The sequence below is a fragment of the Triturus cristatus genome, chromosome 10 (genome assembly GCF_964204655.1).
Source record: "Triturus cristatus chromosome 10, aTriCri1.1, whole genome shotgun sequence".
In the NCBI taxonomy this organism is placed as follows: Eukaryota; Metazoa; Chordata; class Amphibia; order Caudata; family Salamandridae; genus Triturus; species Triturus cristatus.
Window position 1 is genome coordinate 1,119,003,693 of NC_140593.1, and position 19,973 is coordinate 1,119,023,665.

Genomic DNA, 19,973 nt, shown 5'->3' on the forward strand with positions numbered 1-19,973 from the left:
AAAGCAAAATATTGTGTACCTCCTCTAATTTGCATGTAATTAATTATGTAATCATTCTAAAATTAATTTAATTAACATGTTTGCAGTGACATTTTCTAATCAACTTTTGCACCTTGATAAACACGAAATACACGTGGGATTAAAATGCTAATTGCATGGCAGATTATTTAATTAATTACGGTACGCTAACCTTAGATTGTGGTTACATAGAAAATTGCATTTATGTTGCTTTGTGATTGTGCTTTCAAGACTATAAAATGGTGAGTATTATCGCATTAAATGTTGCTACAGCTAGAGAAATACTAATATACATTGGGATTAGTGTGGGTTTAAACATTAGAATCTCCATTTCTATATTTTAATTACTGTTATGTCTGTTTTTGCTTGAGTTGGCATTCGGGGCTACTAGGCCACAGTACACAATATGGAGTCTCTGAAGAAGACGCCACCATGTGAGTGAGATGGTTTCTGCGCAGAATCGGATGGCTCTGGAGCTCTCCAAATGACCCCAAATCTACGACACCGTGTTCCTTGTCAAGGATAGGAACTCGTTTGCCTGCCAACTGACGACGGTATAGGAACAGCGGAAAAACAATACAGAACCTGTGGAGGAATGACTTCTCTTCCTCTAAATGTTACATTCAAAACTTTCGCCTGGGAGCAAAATGAACAATATAAAATTTACGCCTTCTTATGCCAAGTCTTCATGAAGAACAAGTTTACCCTGGGAAACTTTTAGAAAACTTACAGATAACCTCGAACTGTCCAATCAGAACATTTCTCTACCCCTAATTTGTTGCATGTTAAGATGAAGTAAGAGGAAAAAAGGGTATAGAAAGCCTTCACCTGTCAAAGGGGGGTGCACATCGGGTTGATCTTACATGGCGTTGGGTCTGCATTGAGCTGGTGACGATTTCCATGGTTTGCCTTGGGTTTCTTTAGTTTTCGGGAAGTTATTTCATCTGACGGGTTGATCTTTGCTGTGGGTCGGACAGCCTATCCTGGAGATTGTACCAGAGAATGCTGATAACTCTCTATGCTCAGAGAGCCGTCGACGCTTGTTAATTGGTAATTAATTGACTGCGCTTTCTAAATTCATGCTTATTTACTAAATGTCTGATTTCTCTTATAAAACAACAGAATTTATATACTGAACTGCAGTTAATAAATGCTAAACACAGAGAATTATTATTAGATAAACAAAGCTGGAATAATACAAAATGAGTTTGTGGTTCTTTAGTTAATTACTGAAAATGCCAAATGTTTTTCTAGACTTTAATTGTGTCTTAGCTGTTTCTAATTCAGCATCAACCAGTCCAACTAATTGGTCCATCGACCAAGTGGTGGAGTGCCTTGATGTTAAGGTCAGGATTCTGTAGATGTATAGGATGTATATAATGTAAAGAAAATTCTTCCTGATAGGTAATAAGGTACCCACATGTCCAGTGCTTTTCTCCTATGTACGGATTCAAATGAGACTTATTGAATGACGAGTGTGTGTTGATGTTATGTGCCCCACCAATGAATGAGTGTATGGATGAGTTGTTGTGATTACGAATCTGTGACATAGGGAGAATATGTAGGGGAGATGTACTCATTTATAGTGCAATGCAATGCAGTGCAGCTGCCAAGGTTACTGTGTGTGTAGTGCTGAGAGGGGAGAGGATGGCAGCGCTATATTTCCTAAAATATGGAGCGCTGGTCTCTTCCACAGCGCTGGTTTCCTTTATGGCTTCCTAGCTTAGGATTTATACTGGAAGTAAAAAGTGTTATATTTAGACATTTTAAATGTTTGTCCATATTATATGTATGCCGTAGAGCGAAAGAGACACACACACACACCATGTTGCGTGCACCATGTGCACTCATTTATCACGAGATGTGGCCGGACACTGCTTTTGTAGGCAGGCACTTGAGTGGACTGCAGGGACCCTGCCCCCCAGTGCTTTCGCAGCATCTTCTTACTTAAAAGTCTGTTTTATTTAAAAGCTCCAAGACACGAGCATTGTCTTTACTCTATCTCCATAACATTAGTAGCGATCCAAGTGGGCTTGGAGACAGAACAATAAATTAAACGTTATGGCAGGTGCCCAGAGCGATAGTTGAGTGCCTGCTACTGGCTGTGTTGTACTACTTCTGTGTCAGTTGTGAAGCTCGCACTGCCTGCTGGTAGCTGTAGTGTGCAAGTTATCGAGGCTTTTAAGGCTTGTTAAGAACTTTTCACTAAACATATGTCAAAATAATTGGATTTGTCAGGGCATATCTCCAGAGAGATGAGCAACCACTGATGGATTTCTTAAATGAAATTCTTAAATTCTGCAGATTTCTTGGAGTGGAACATGATTCCAGGGTCATAAGACAATTATTCACAAGGTCTCCACTGAGCATAGCTGAGCAAACATGTTTTTTAAAGCACCACCTCGTCATAGATGGGCTACACGGATCTGACTCTCTACCTTTAAATGGACCCTTAAGTTAACCTGAATTTTGGTGGGTGTTAGAAGCATATTTTATCTTGTGAGTAAAGCACAAATCCTACCATAAAATCAAATCAGAACCTCAAACTGAGTTGTAAAACCACCATCACACACCACCCAGGCTGGAACTGTCATCTCAGCAGCAAATCATTAGCAAAACATAAGCCTTGGCAGCTATGGGGGCATCAGTTGTACTCTGCTAGGCTCAGAGGCAACAGGCTAATCCTTAACAAGCAGAAACGTGTCATCCTCTGCCTCTCTTTTTAGGCGCCCTGATGGATACTTTTGTTCTCTGGCTTTGGCTAATGCTCTGGCCAGATGTTGTCTCTTTGAACACACTTGCTGCAGGGTTTGATGGATTCCACATCTGGGCCTCGGGATATTCATTACCCGCTTTGAGATGTTCTGATGGCCACCGAGATTCCCAAACTCAGAGGTTCTGGAGGCGATCCATGCATCTCCCACGCGCTGCATCCTGGTCCATGCAGACGGCTGAGGTTTTCTCACGGTTCTCCTCCTTTCTGAAAGCAAAAGCGCTCTGCGACGTCTGGGAGAATGGTATTCGTCAATAATGTTGGAGTATGCTGGGAACAGCTACACCAGTGGCAGGGAGGGATCCCAGGGGAAGGCTGCTATTCTAAGCATGGGCGCATGTCTGAGGAGGAGGGCTAATATCTCATGCTCTGATTGGCCATAGGCTTCTAGGTGACCGGAAAGCCGAGATTATTAACCAGAAGAAGCAGGCTGGTACCCAAAGTGTAATAACACTATAGCTTAAGGGTAATTGAACGTCCCAAATTCTATACTTGGACAAGGGTGCCCAAAGGCAAGCAAAGAAAATTGCATCGAACACCAGGTGGGGTAGTAAACGAAAGCCCTAATCAAGGTGCAGTGGTCCCTGATGAAATTATATAATTTATTTAAAAAACCCAAAATCAGGTTCTTTTAGTGAGGCCCTTGTTCTTCTTTTTCTCCTTTAGGTCCTTTGGACCTTCTGTCTATTGGCACCATGGTCAAAGTAAAAAAGAACAGATAAGTCTTAGTTGTTTTGAGGTAAAGTGTCTTCTCGTGAGGTTATTTGTGTGAGATTATCTGTTTCCTTCTGGACATAAGCTGATATTACTTTGGTGAAATAGGAAGGAAAGTACAAGCGAGTCCCTACATTTAGTAGGAAGCAAGTGACTCTTTATTCAAGTTTTTTTTTTTCTTTTTTTTTTTTTCTTTTATAGTCCTCATACATGCCACCAGTTGCAAATAGCCTCTAGGTGGGATCCCTCTGCGCCTTCCACACAGACGTCTTCAATGACCGCCCTAATAGATGGCCTGTGACGGGCTAACAGAGTTCACCCAGAGGTAAGGCTGTCTCCTGGTCCCACTCCCGTTCACCACACCTGGCAGACCATACGTTACTAGGGAGGACCGGACAACAGTACTCTGGCATAATCATAGGACCGATCTTACTTATCCCTCCAGGTCTCTGAAGCCGTCCAGATTTTGTTGACGCTTGATTTATCACAGGCCATATCCGATTGGCTAATCATGATAACATTCCTGAGACAATCTGCAAATGTGGGTGGAGTCTCAGATTTCCAAACTCCGCAAATTTCCCTTTGGGCAATAACTATTACATAAAATACAAATTTCGAAGCCAGAGTGCTCATACAATAGTCCGGCAAAAGACCCAAAAAAATTAATCTAGGGCTTACTTCAATCCGCTTCTGCAGCACCTCCTCCAGGAAACCACATACCTCAGTCCAATAAGAACCAATCTTCGGGCAATCCGCAAGCATATGTTGATCGTCTGCAGCTGGATACTTACATCTGGGACAGTGATATATCCTCGCAGCACCTTAGACAGTTTCCCGGGAGTCAGTACACTCTGTAAGCAGTGTACAGATGATTCCTCCTGAGAGCCGCTGGTTTAATCACTGTCTGTAACATAATAAAGGAGTCACACCAGATTTTCCGTATCTTTATTTCAAGTTTTGATAGAAGAATTTAATAAGAAAGAAAATCATCCTAAATAAATACATTTTAGACATGCAAAATCTCAAAAGAATAGGACTTCAAAAGAACCAATGGAGGATGGCCTCAAAATTTAAATATGTTTAGGCTATCATGCTCTTAACATGAAATCTTGAGCTTATTTCTGTGTCTGCTGTAACTGCATCCCTTCCACCCTCCCTTATATGCATTCCCATTCCACTTCTCAGGAGCCGTCCACATACCTGGCGAAGCCACGCTCCTCCTAGAACATGGTGGCATGAAAGGTTCTGCCGGCGTACAGGACTCAGGATGGGTTCCTCTCCTGCAGTCTCTGCTCCTCGAAGCCAGTGAATGGCTGGAGCTCCTCGTTGCAGCGGCTAGGTTGAAAGCGCGTCCCTCTGCATGTCCTGCTGAAAATCGAGGGCAGCTTCTTTTCTTTCTTCCGCTGTCGAAAGGATCCTCTCCCACCAATCCTCTTCCAGGTACTTTTCATCCGAGTTCTTAAGCACTGCCTCCCATGTCAGTGCAATGCGCAGGTCAATTGGAAGTCCTGTCACACCCTGTTTATTTGGTTCTTTGTTCTCTGGCAGCGAACAGCCCTGTAACAGAGAGAGGGCGCAGTCAGCCCCTGGAATGTATGGCACACATTCTTTACCGTCCATTTGGTGGCACATCCCCAAATTTTCCAGATCGGGGAAAACGGGATAGAAAGTCAGCATTACTAAGATCCCGTCCCCTTTTATGGTGGACCTCAAAGTGGAAGGGCTGTAAGGAAAGGAACCAACGGAGGACCCTAGGATTGTTCCCCTTGTTTCGGCTTAACCAGGTCAAAGGTGCGTGATCAGTGTACAGTAGAAAGGGTTTACCTTCAAGATAATAGCATAGTTTTTTAACTGCCCATTTAAAAGCCAGGCATTCTTTTTCTATGGTGAGATATACGGTTTCACAGGGAACAGTTTCCAACTGAAGAACAAGACAGGCTTTCAATTCCATAGTCATTCTGTTGAGACAGAACAGCCCCAATACCACAGTTGGAGGTGTCTGTTTGAAGTATGAAGGTCTTTTCAAAGTTAGGAGAGATCAGGATTGGACTAGATGTAACAGCCTTTTTGAGAGTCTGGGAGGCTTCAATAGCTACAACTGGGGGTTTTTGGAATGTTGAGTTAGGGACTTTTTTCTTTTTGAATTTTTTTTTTTTTTTGGCATTTTTAAAAATAGAGAGAATATACAACATCAAAGGAGCACAGCCACAGGTGTCCAATTAATAGGTGATCAACATAGTCTCCATATGCACAAAGCGCATAACTTAAAAATTATAACAATAGAGACGCAAGTGTCCACATATGCATATAGATGTATGCATTTCCATCCAACAATTAATACAGGCCAGTTGAAATAGACAACTACACACTAGTACTTTATCTACTCTTGGAAAATTAGGTGATGTGGCTTGGGGTCAGCCTAGGTGTTAGAAGGCTCTGACTCCGTCTCGCCATTTAATGGTATTAAGGAGTCTTGTTGATGAAGGAAGGAAAGTAAGGGCTCCCAGATATCTTTGGAGCGAGAGTGTGTGGGCATTAGCTCCCAGTAATTGGTTAATTGTTCCTGGCAGTAGGTGACATCTTGCAGCGATGTCTTGGACATTGGACTGGGCTTATGCCCCTGTGCACCACAACTCTATGCTTAGCTAACAGCATTAGCATGACAGTGAGGCGGCGACAGGAGGAAGGCGTGTCTGACACATAGCCATGGAGCCCAACCAAGGGGGAAGAAAGGGACTTTTTTCTTTAGGAGGTCAGTTAAAGGGGTGGCTTTAATTGTCGCATGTATTCTAGGAGATTTCCTGCTTCTTGTCCCGTATCTTTCTCCAGGCTTCTCGAGTTATTTCTAACAAGGTGCATGGTTTTCTCCCGTATAGTAATTCAAAAGAAGAACAGCCCAGGCTACTGTGTATTTGGCTTTGCAACACAAAAAGGGCCAGGGAAAGCATATGGTCCCAGTTCTTCCCTTCCCAAGACAACAAACGTTTTACAATAAGTTTGAGGTAGCCATTAAGACGTTCCACTAATCTGTTTGTTTGAGGGTGATATACTGAAGTTTTGATATGTTGAATGTCTAGTTGATTGCATATCTCTGTCACTAATCTTGACACAAAAGGAGTGACCTGGTCAGTGAGTATTTCTTTAGGAAACCCCACTCAAGAAAATACTTCTACCAAGAGTTGACAATTGTTTTTGTATCTGGACTACATATAGAAAATGCTTCAGGATACCGAGTAGCATAGTGAACTAGCACAAGGGCACATTGAGGACCTTTGGATGATCTGATTAAGGGGCCAGTTAGGTACTTTCCAATTCTTTCAAAAGGATTGCCTATTATAGGTAAGGGCTGGAGAGGAGCTTGAGGGGGTGATAGGTATTCTTCTTTTGACAGATTTTGCATTCTTGATAATATTTCTTTCTGTGTGCAAAGTTGCAAGGCCTATAGAAGTTGCTAAGGATTTCACAAGTTTTCTCTGGACCTGAATGACCTGCTAACAGGTGGGAGTGAGCATAAAGCATAATTTGATCCTGGAATTCTCTGGGAACTAGTAGTTATGGTGAATCAGTGGGTCAGGCTACCCTATATAGAAGTCAGTTTTTTTATCTGGAAGTGTGAGAAGATCTGGGTATTATTTTCCCTAGCCTTATCCAGGATGGGTTGAAGAGTGGTATCATTCATTTTAGAAAATCAAAAGTTACGACTGTTCATCCAAAGCTCTGGAGTCAAAAAAGCATCTAGAGGGTTTAGGGTTTTCTTTTCTAAGTGACTTTTTGATTAGTTTGTCTGACTGACTAGGGTGTCTCGAAATAAATCTAAAAAATGTGGGTTATCAATCCCTAGAATAACTTATTCAGGGAGGTTTTGAAGTACTCCTACCTCTACTTCTGTCTCCTTACCAGTGGTAGAATTAATCATTAGTCGGGCTACTGGATAGGTTTTTACATCCCATGTCCACATCTAATATTAACGTATTTCCCGGATGGAAGTACTAAATCCCCTTGTACTGCTGACTGTTTACAACCAGAGTCCAACAAAGCTGTAGTCCATTTCCAATTGATGTGCACACTCACGAAAAAGCAAGGACCCTATTCCGGAGTGTAGTAAGTGGAGCTGGGTGCATAGTTAATTTCCATGGGTTCTTCAGTGGGCTTCTTGTTCTTGCAAAGACGGGCTATATGGCCACACTCTGCACACTCAAAACATTGTGGCCTGGTGTGGGATGTGGATCTGGTTTAGGTGGGTAGGTTATTTTGGTTTAGCTAGGTGGTTTAAGGGGTTTCCTCTCATTCTGATGTATCTCTTGTTTAGTTGGTATTTTTGTATTCTTTTCAATATCTATTGGATGAAAACAAGGCTGAGCTGGTGGGAAAGTGGTAGCCATGTCCACCGCTTGTTCAATAGTAAGTCCCAGTGTTGGCGTACTGTGTATGATTTTGTAGAGCCCCAAGAAACTGTTCCAGGCAAATTTTATCCATAATTTCTTCTTTACTATGTTCATGTGGTATTAACGACTTTTCAGTGGCCATTTTTAACTTGAAGTAAGGGGTTTTCGGAGTGTTTCCGGGCTTTCCCCTCTCCTGTCAAAACTGTATGCGATAGGCTTCTTCATCCAGCCCTGTTCTGTCCAAAATTATTTTCTTGCCCTCCTCATATGTGAGCTCTCCTCGAGGGTTGGCAGTTTGGTAGGCAGCTTGGGCTTTGCCTGTCAATAGATAAAAAGGTTAGATAAAAGGGCCAGCATTCTAGGAGCCGAGAACTAGCCCTGGCAGTTTGTTCAAAATTTGACAAAAAAGAATCTAAGTCTCCTGGTAACAGCGTTTGTAGTATTCTTATGGGTCCAGCAGCAATGGGTCCTCTGTTGTTAGCCAGGCCAGATGTCACTTGTAACTGTTCTTGAGCTAATGTATTAAGATGTTAAGTGTGTGTCCTCAAGGCATCCCAAAATATTTCCCTACCATCCTTGGCTAATGACATTTGGCGTTCCATGGCCCATTCTAGCTTGGGTCGTACTTGCACCAAGTGTTGTATCAGGGCTTCCATTTTGTATCAGTGGCAGCTATGGCTGCATTCTCCCCCACTTGTCGCTTAGCGTTATTATAAAAGACTAGAGACAGTGTCTCAGATGAAAATATATGATTTTTATGTTTTTTAATGTCAGTTTTCATTAGTGAAATCCTTGTTCTTCTCTTTTCTCCTTCAGGTCCTTTGGAACTCCCATCTGCTGGCACCCTCTATAAAGTAAAAGAAAAGACCAGGTAAGTCTTAGTGGTTTTGAGTTAACGTCTCTTCTCGTGAGGTTAGTATTGTGATATTGTCTGTTTCCTTCTGGACAAAAGGTGATGTTATTTTGGTGAAATAGGAAGGAAAGTATGAGTGAATCCCCAAATTTAGTAGGAGGTAATAGACTCTTTATCTCAAGTTTTGGTAGAAGACTATAATACGAAATAAAATCACCCTAAACAATAACATTTACACATGCAAAATCTCAAAAGAATAGAGCTTCAAAAGAACCAATGGAGGATAGCCACGAAATTGAAATTTGTTCAGGCTATCCCGCTCTTAACACGTAATCTTGAGCTTATTTCTGTGTCTGTTGTAACTGCTTCCCTTCCACCCTCCTGTGTGTTCCCATCAGCTTATCAGGCCTTCTCAGGACCCGTCCTAACACCTGGTGAAGCCACGCTCCTCCTAGAGCATGGTGGGATTAAAGATTCTGCTTTGGGATTGGTTCCTCTCCTGCTGTCTCTGCTCCTCGCAACCGATGAATGGCTGGAGCTCCTTGTTGCATTAGCTGGGTTGACAGTGAGTCTCTCCAGTCGCGGCCGGCATTACTCGCGGTAGGGAGGTGGGAGGTCGCACGGGGAGGCGGTCACGCGAGGGGGGGAATTTGAATTTAAATAACATTTAAAAAAATGTACTTAACGTGTCATCTTGCATCTCACTGTTTCTCTGCTCCAGACAGGAAACAGGCAACCTCCCTCCCCTCCCATTAGCCAATCACAACGCTGCAATGAGAGCGTTGTGATTGGCTGGGACGCCGACCACACAGGCGTCTATGGGGAGACCATTTTCTCCATGTAGCCGACATGGGGAAAATGCAGAGTGCGTACGACTGGTTAGGTCGGCCCTGGGGCCGACCAAACAGTCAGCGCCCTCAGATTGGGGAAGTCACTCCTCCCCTGCACCACAGTAGACCGGCATCCCCACCCGCTCCCAACCAATCCCTTCTGCTTTCTCGCAATGCAAGAAGCAGAAGCATAAAATGGTATTTATAATAACATTTTATATTTCTGCTTCTCGCACTGCAAGAAAGCAGTGGGACGACGCTCCTTCGCCCACATGGAGGAGCCGCCCCTGCGTCTCTCTGCTGAAAATCGAGTCCAGCTTCTCTTCTTTACTTCTCTGTCCCGGATCCTTTTCTTCTAGGTTCTTAAGCCCTGCCTCCTGTGTCGATGCAAAGTGCAGGTCAATTGCAAGCCCTGTTGCACCCTGTTTGTCCTGACTTCCTGTTTGGGTCTCTAGTAGCGAATGGCCCTGTAACAGAGATAGGGTGCAGTCAGCTCCTGGGATGTATGGTGCACAATCTTTACCACTAGGTGGGTGACATGGGATTAAAACAATCTGTGTTCCTCCTATTAGAACACATAATTTTCTGCATTTCAGGGTGGCATCCAGTTGTATTCCACTGGCAGGAGTCTAGGGTTGGCTACGAGGATCACGTGTTCTGGGTTGATTTGACTATTAGTTATCCACTTAAAGCCTCATGAACCAGACACAGTTGGGTATCGGAGCGCTTCACAATAGCTAAAGAAGGTGTATACATAGAAAGGATTTCAACATGGCATTATTGAATGAAGCATGGTAAAAAAACTGTTGTTCTGAAGTTCTGGGGGCTTTCAGACCCCTAGGTGGGCAGATTGGGGTGTTAACCACAAACCTGCCTGTCCCAAGAGGGTCAGAGAGGCCTCCACCACACCATAGGGGTGGAGTGAGAAATAGAATGGACTGCAGGGCTTTCTTGTCCTGGCACTGAACTGCAGTCCAATCTCTTGGCACCAGACCTTCTTTATGGCATCTGGGGGCCGATATAATTAGGGAGGGGGTTTTAACGCCCTCTCTGCCGACCCATGTATCTAAATTACACCCAGAAGAATCCAAATTTTCTCTCGCTTGCTATTGGAAAGGTACAGTATTTGGGCTTTAGGTACCAGGTGGAAGAAAGTCTGTTGGTGCTTTAGGGGTGTGGGGCATGGCCAGATGCCAGGACAAGCAAATCATCACCTTTTTTTGTGTTTTTCTGGTGTCCAGTGGGTAAATTCCCAAGTTTGCTCCCAGGACTGGTCAAAACGACTACTGAAGTCTTTATGAGTGGGGTCACAGCCAGATGCTTGGCTGTTCCGACTTGGACGTGCCAATTTGTCCTTTTAAATTCACATGTTCTAACAATGTAATACTTGTGGCATTTGAGCCCAGGCTTGGCTGGCACTGAGGCAACCTACCGATCCCCGACATGTATGAAAATTAGACAGTCATAGGTGCCCAGGTTGCTGTATCTTGTAGGGATCACACTACGTTTTCTCACCTTGAATACCTGCAAACATCAAAACAACTTATTTTCTACACATTTCTGTTAGTGAACATTTGATGATTCCCCCAAAATTCCTACCCCTCAGTTAAAACCGGCACCCCAGTTTTGTGTGTGGGCCTAGCGACAACAACTGAAACCGGTCAAAACTTGGAACATGTGAATTTGATGAGGACTCCATAAGGGTACAGTTTTGGTCCATTCCCATTCCATGTTTTAAGTCCACTCCCTTATGGAAGGTGGCGTTCAGTTGGGAGAAGTTTGGGAACACAGGGTGGTAAGACTTAAACCATTGGCTGGAAGTGCCAGTTTTCTGCCACATAAATATGGGATAAGTTGTCTTTTTCTATCCATACTTAGACTTTAGTGTGGCATTCTGTATAAGAAAATGTGCTGGGACTCATGCACGCCACACCACCCTGTATTCCCTTGATCAGAAAGGAGTTGGTAGGGTTACCTCATTGCTGGCTAACACATAGCTCAGATGATATAGCCATTCAAAGTGGCAAGTGGAAGGAAATAGGGATTACTTTGGGCGTAGTTTTGGCCTATGGGCTGGGAGAGGAGTGTAAAGAACCTCATTCTGCGTCCCCCTTGGGGCAGGTGTAATGCATGGTGCTCTGGGCCTGATGACAAGGTGGCTCGCCGCCCCGCTTCATCTCTTTTTCACTGAAGCTCTGGAGTCCTCACTGTTCATGGCAGCCATAAGTGCCTTATTCAGAGAATGTTTGGTAAAAACCAGGAATAACCGGTGATAATATTGCTACCACCAGTCCTTTCTGAAACCTCTTCCTCACATGCTTTAAATGCTTGAAACATTTGTGGTAATTACTGGGAGGCAGGACGATAATACCTTCCCACCACCTGGTAGTTTGAGAAAAATGTCATGAAACAGACAAAAAATTGACAGTAACCTGATTATTAGACATATTTCTGCTCCACCTTTTTTCTCCCATGACTAAGTTAAGAGGCCTCGCTTTATAATTCTTGGGAGGGCACAGTTAATGAAATAACAATTTTATCACTTCAAGTTTTTTTAAATTACGCTATTGTTTCAGGTGCTCTATTTATTTTTTGAAACCTTCAAGAAAAGATTGAACCAAAAAACAAGATTCCTTCATGCTCAGTTCAGATTAAACCCAAGAATGTTTGAATACCAACCAGCAAAATAAACGTAGATCAACATGAATAAAAGTACATATCAAATAATTAAATTGGGAATAGGCTAAAATGTTTGTAAAACAAGGATGCACAGAACCATAAAATAAATTGTTCTCATATGTATAATTTTAAGTCCACTTTTGTGTTTCATTAAATAATTGCCTTTTGTAATGGCCAGCGGTAAAATATTCTCAAATCACGGCCTGCTGTTGCATACTACCTCATTTTCCTCATAAAACTTGTCTCTCCCTGATTCCTTACATACTACAAGTACGTTGCCTCTCTGAATAAATCCCTGATTCACTAAAGACCCTTAAGCTGCACCTCCTCAAACTACCCTTTCCCAGTGCTTTAAATGGGAAAAAATAAGTGCAGGTACTCACTAAAATAGAGGTGTGGCAAGTGGGCGGGGCTAGGGGCGGGTCTAAGGGCAAGATATGATCATACTTAATGACTTCTGTACCATTTGCAGCACATATCAAAGCCCACGAGAAACACGTTCATGTCACTAAAACAGATTAACTCATTAGAAGCTCCTCGGAAGCAGAGCTGCATCTGCCCTGCACTGGATGGAGGGAAAACCTAATCTGCGCCTGCCATGCTGATCACGGCACCGGTACTCTCTCTGGCTACAGAGAAGTGCCGGTACTGACGGCAAAAAAAATCGGAGGTGCCGGTACTCAGTACCAGTGAGTACCGGCCCATTTAAAGCACTGCCCTTTCCACAGTCCACTGCACTCCTCAGTCTCTGGGTATGGCCCACCACACTAGTATGTAGCAGCGACCCTTGAGCGTCGCCACTGGCAGATGGCCAGACCTAAAGTGTGACCTGAAAGTAGCAACTGCACGTGACATTGGGAACATTTGATCTTGAGAGTTTCTATGACATGTTTCTACTTTTGACTAGGGGTGGGTGGAACTTGTGGAGTTTCCTGAAAACTTTGTGAGATTCCGTGGAGTTCCCCAAGCAGGCGGAATCAGCACGTCACGCTCATTGTTAGCACCGGGAGCTTGTTCTGTGCTGCAAAATCAGAGAGAATGGCAGCCAGTGGACGCCAGAGGGGCTACTTCTTTGCTGCCACTCAAGTAGGTTTTCTACTTGAGCAGTAGTTTTCTCAGCACAAACGGTCATGACTGCCCTTGCTGAGAAAATCTTAACGGATACCGTCCTAGCGCCCGAAAATCGCGCTAGGGGGCACCAATTCTCGCTTGCCAACTTATCATTGGTGAGGCAGGTGCAAAAATAAAAAAATCTGCAATACGGCGGTTGGTGGAGTTTTGCCAGAACTCCGCATTACAAACGTAACGCGGATAGGCAAAACTCTGCTAACTACGCCGGCAGAGCGGAATTTATTGCCCACCCCAACGTTTGACCTAGCTTTTCCCAGAAGACACTCAAGATCCAGTTCTACAAGTGATGACTCAACCTCTCACTGCACTTGCTCTACTCAGCTGCATAATTACACAAGAGCTTCTCACTGCAAAGCGGCACACGTGTTTCCCAGGGGCGTAACGCAGGCCCCTGCAGCACAGAGCGGCCCCCAACTCTCCAGGGGGCCCCCGAACTTCCAAGGGTGAGCCCCATTCAGCCCAAGGCCAATTAATATCCATGATATATGGGAGACTCGGGGCCCCATCGCATTCTGCAGGGGGGCCCCATCCTTTTGTGCTACGCCACTGGAGTTTCATCATAATTGGACCCAAATATTTTCAAGGTAAGTAGAAGGGGAATTGAGAACAGTAAATCCATACTATCTATTTATACATCCGCCGTGACGATATAAAAATGGTTAATAATATGGAGTCGTTATCATTGTAGGTCGATATTAAAACCTCATTATTGTTGTACCGCGCCCCTTGTGACTGACTAGAACACCTAGGCCAGTAAGGAATGTTGCCAGGTGTATGATTCTCTGATTCTGACAACACAGCAAGCCAGCAGAGATAGGGCTGCTCTTGTTTACAGATTGGTTTAGCCGCATGATTTTCTCCCCTGCATCATTTTCCATTCATTTTGAGGGTGGGATTGCTACCACCCTCGTGCCATTTGGCATACAAACTTGCTCAGAGGCACGAGGGTGTTCCCGGGGTGCCACAATATTGTTTTCTGGCTAGACCTCTCTAGCTGGCTGTCCCAGGCTAGATCCATCTGTGATTGCAACTTCCGGCAACTTCTCGACCTACTCCTGTAAGGCCTCCAAACTCCTACCCATACATAACTCATGGCAGCATGACAACGACACAAAAACACGATATAATATAAAAAAAAAACATAAAGATACCTAACCAGCATAAGGCTGAAAGTTTTCTCAGTTGGTGCACGCTTTTTTACCAGAAAAATGCAGCAATGATCAAGGCTTAATGGTCCCCTCGGGGCTCTGGTGCCACTGCACCATCTGCACCGATGGTAGCTGTGCCCGTTTTTCACAATCCTCATAAAGGCAATAAAAGTGAGTTATTTTTCTGCACGGAAAGGCTCTTGGCTGAAATATGCTCGCGCTGCTTTGTAATGCCCAGACTATTACTCTGACTAAGTGTAGGTGGGCGGGCCTCTCTCCACTTATTACAAGGATTTGGAGGGCTCAAATTTTATCTCATTTTTGCAGCATCTGGAACGCGCATCAGGCGCTGACAAGCGAATAAGCAGGCGGCCGGGATCCGACTCCGTCTCTTACTCAATTGTCTCCCGAGATGCTCTACGAGCCGACATTACATAGCTGCGGCTCGCGGGGACAACACAACAGGAATTACGTCACAACAGCACAGGGCTCGGATTCGTTCCACCTGCCCAGGGCCGGAGCCAGCCTCCCCGAAGTAAGCGAGGATGCAGCTGGTGTCTGTGGCGGGAAGCGGCGGCCTGGGCTGCCGCCGACAGCACCAGACTGGGACAGATTGCTATTGCACGCCTCTGGGCCTGCTAAGCCTCCGCGTCGTCTGTTATCTCTGTGAGTATACATCTGGCCCAAAGCTAGGGGCTCTGACGTGTACCCGGCTCTTGACGTCATGTTTTTGATACCAGTGTGAAGAAAAAAATATGGGAACTGTGATCCTGGGTAGAAAGTAGACGGGGTCAGACACTAGGATGAAAAGAACAAAATATTCTGTCCCAATTTTGTTGGCCTTTAATTCACCTACACGTCACTTCATATAACATTTAATACAGGTCCTCTTAAATGAAAATAAATGCGAGTTAAGCTTGCCTGTGGGAAATGCATTGCTCTGGTAGCTCAGTTTGGTTAATGTGACCACTTCAGATGTTTGGGTCGGTAACATGAGGGCCACTGATTCTGTTTGCTGCACTGGGGAAGAGTTCTGTATATGTATAGTGCTATGTGGTCCTAGCCTGTGACTGAAAGCACATCTGAATATGTAAGTCACAGGCCTGGGCGGTGAACTCCACTCCGTTTGTGGATTTTTCGGAGTTTTCTGCACTCCGTGCACCGCGGAGCCCACAAAGTACTAAAACTCCGCTCAGAGTAGCAGAGCAGAGTTTTTTCCCTGCTCGCGCTCGCCAACAGCAGTGAGTTTGTGAGCGCAAGCTGCTGCTCGGGTAGAATTTCTACCCGAGCGGCATGAAGTTCAGTGTGAACGGTAGTTCGTGCCGCACTCCGCTGCTTGTGGAACTTCGCTGAGTATTTTTGTCACTTCGCGGACTCCGCAAACTCCGCCCAGGCCTAGTCATTAGTTTAGAAATGTATTACATACAGGATACGCTGCCACAGTAGGATAGGTTGCTACAGCATGCGGAAAAAGATTTAGGGCCTGATTTATCAAGGGCTTGTATTGCCCCTTGTGTCATGCAAGGTGACACAAGGGCAACACAATCCCTTAAGTGATATGTACCATGCTGCATTGCGTTACTCAGCGCAGGGAAGGTGTTACATGAGTTAAGAGTGGGTGTTCCCATGCATCCACCCATGTATTTTGGCGCATTCTCAGACTTACTAATACTAGTAAGCCTGGGAATATGTCAAATGCTACGCCTTCCCGGTAGAGGTGCAACAAGGAGAAATAAAAAGCCTCCAAGGATTGTTTTTGTGCAGGAAGGTGCACCAAAACAATCCTGGCTGTAATGCAGGCACACTTGCATCATAGTGCAAGAGTGCCCACGTTGCCGCTTGGCAGCTACAAGTGAGCCAATGAAGAGAGAGAGAGATCAGGAATGTGTCATATGTTAGTAAATATGGCACATTTCTCCCCGCTCTATTTGTCTCAGTGCAGCCCAGCAAGTTGTCTTGCTGTGTTGTGCTCTAAGTCAAATCTTGATAAATCAGGACCTCAGTTAAACTCCCCCCACCCCCGGATATTATGACATGGAGTGGCAAATCATGCAGCACCACAAGTGGAAAGTTTGCAGCGTACAATTGTTTTTTTTTTTTGCAGCATTTTTGTTGCGCTTTGTTGACCTATATCTGGCTGTCCTATCTCCGCAAATCACTGAGGAGCCAGTTAATCCACTTAAAGTGTTTGCTTGCCCTTCACCCACCATCCCTCTTTCCTTAGTCAGTGTTGCTTGCCCCCCCACATGCCCTTCCTCCTTCTCTTGTCCTTGGTGCTTGCTTCCACCAGCCCTTTGTAGTCCACGATGACCCTCTCACCCCTCCACCCACCCTTCTTCCATTGCCTGTGTTGCCCTTAACCCGCCAAAACAAACAAAACTCTGACACTGACACCGTTTAGCCGAGTCATAGTGGTTGACCTCCTCACACCCTCCGTTGTCCGTGTTGATCGCCACCAACCCTCATTGTTGACGCCCTACGTATTGCCTCACATCCTCAATAAAACAAAGTGCTGTGACGCGGCCAGTGCTGGCAGCATCAAAGTGCTTGTTTTCCCAGACCCTTTGTGTTGCCCTCACACATGCCCTCCCTCAGTCTTGCCTCCCGCCACACCCTCCCTCCTGCCAGTAATACAAAAAAACCTTTGATGCAACCTGCACTGGCCACATAATTGTGCTTTGTACAAATAAACTTTCAACCAGGCTGCATTGAAGCGTACTGCTGTACCTCTGTGCTAAAAACACACTAACAAAGCCAATAGCTCTCATCTTGTAGGTGAGACCTATCGGCTTTGCTACTGCTTGTTAAATCGGCCATTGGGTAGATATTCATTTCTTTTTTTACTGTTCCCAGCGTGCAGATTTTCAACACAGACATATCCTTAATGGATAATTAGCTTTGCTTTACAAGTAAAGGCTCAGCTAAATTAAATTTAACGTCCCTCCAACATATCCTCCCACTTTTTACTGATAAGAGAAACTGAGGTACACTTTGCAAAACAAAAAGTACACACTCCTCTATTGAGAAATATGAAGATTTTGGATGTAATTGTTGGAATAGGACTTTAATTTTAGACATTACTTAATTGAGAGTGGTTGTCAGAGGATTTATGCACAAATCCTTAGTTTTATCAGTTCTGCACTTTCCTGTGGGTCAACAAGGCATGTGACTCAGATAAAAAGATAACAGCTAAGAAAGATTCACAGCAGGCATCCACGCTCTCTCCTCAAGTGTTGAGAAGACGAGGCAAAGTCATGAATCATACTGCGCGGTTCACCGTTGATTTTCATCAAACCCCGCCGCTCCGACTCCCCGGCAGGCAGTAGCAAACAGCTGCAGGTAAATGAAATACCAGTATTTGTAAAGCGCACAGCTACCTCCGAAGTGGTGTCCCGGCGCTGGGGCCCTCGGGCAGATTAAGCGAGCTATTGCCCAGAGTCACATGGTGCTGGGCTAACCTCCCGCCGGAGATCAAACCGTGAACCCCGTAGTCAGGAGTCAGGCACCCTGGCCGCTGCACCACACCTCTTCCGCGGAGAAACAGTGCTCTCATGCTCATGTAGAGGCTTCACCAAAGACAGCAGAGACACCTAATGACGTGCAGTTTATCAGAGCCACGACCAGGCGCCATGTTTCACTCTACAGAAACAAAGAAACTATAATACAAACGCCAAACCTCCAACAGCCCTTACTCCGCCAGACCATCAGAGGTTTATGTAGGCAATGAGGACAGAGTAGTTGCCGCCTCTCCGCCAAAATCTAAATTCGGCAAACAGTGTCCCGCCTCCGGAGCCCCTGTAATTGGTGACTGATGTTTTCTCTGACTTTCACAGGGCTGCTGCTGGTAAACCCAGTGTTGTTCTTTGCAGCTCACCTCCAGATTAAATTGATGCCCTTCATTGTTTCCTTTTCCCCCTCCTACTTCTACCCTCTTTTACACCCTGCCTTTCCACTTGTGGGGATTTGGGCAAACAAGAGGGTGGGGCTAGAAGGGACCAAAAGATGTGCCAATCCAAAAGCAGAAGAGGGAGAAGATGGAAATGTTTTCTGGTTTGACATTCAACATCAATGAGTATGCATTTTTTTTTTTGAGTTCAAAATGTTTTATTGAATTTTTGTAGTAATGAACATGTACAGACAACACAGAAAAAATTGTCCATGAGCGAAAATACCTATATAAAATAAGAGATTTACAAAAACAATAATAAATTACAATAGGTATAGATGTTTAAATATTCAATGAAACAAGGAAAGGTAAACGAAAAAGGAAAGGAAGGGAGGGAACCATGTATAATTACTATGTCAATTATTAGGAAATAGAGCTACATTTATCATATAAGTATTTAAGTGTAATGACTGTAAAACGATATATCAAGTATAAATACAATTATAAAGATAAATATACATCTACAGGTAACCAAAAAGAGCGAAACAAATTAGAGTTATGATTAATCCCATTCAAGGATAACTGAGCACCTCTTCTTGTAAAAATGACCCATGACCACCAAGCATGAACTGATAATGACGAAATATCCTTCCAGCAAAAAGAATGGATTTTAAAGCGGCTGATATTAAGAAATTAAACAGTTTACTTTCTAATTCAGTTAAGTTATGTAAAAAACCAACAGATTTACATATTAACATTTTGTAAGAAATAACATCATGGATGTGTAATATCTTTTTGTATAATATCCCAAACATCAGACCAAAATGTAAAAATTAATGGACAATCAAAAAGCATATGTTGTAATGATCCAGGAAGTAATTTACAATGCCAACAAATGTCATCTTGCAGCAGTTTAGCACAAAATAAGCGTACAGGGTTCCATGAACAATTGAATAAAATATTAGAATTGGTTTGGTAAAGCGAAACAGTCAGCCAGCCTGAAATGCTATTAAGCCAAATGATCTTCCAAGTATCATTAGGCAAAGAGAGTGAAAGCTCAGCATTCCAAAATGTTGAAATTATATTTAAATTGTTTCCTATAGAATTAGATAATTTTTTATATAAAATAGAAACAGTATGTGATGACGTAGAGATAATTCGAATATATATTGCTAAATCTGCTTTAACATTAGACGGAATACCATGAGGGAAGGAATCTAAAATTGAATTACATAAAAACTCAAATTTAATAAAATCAGATTGAGGTAAACTAAATTTCGTTTGTAAAGCTTCAAAAGAAATAAAAACATTGTCGAAATAAATATCTTTAAGATAAAAGATACCAGCTTTAATCCAAGAATTGCAAAAATTAACATTACTATTCAGTTTAATAACATTACTATGCCATAATGACAAATCTTCTGTATAGACCATAGGAGATCGAAAATTTGAATCCAGGTCATTAAAAATGAGTTTAGTGGATTTGATAATAACCGATTTGTGTAAATATGTTGATCTGTTAGACATTATTAGCAAGGTGGTCAATTGGAAAGGAT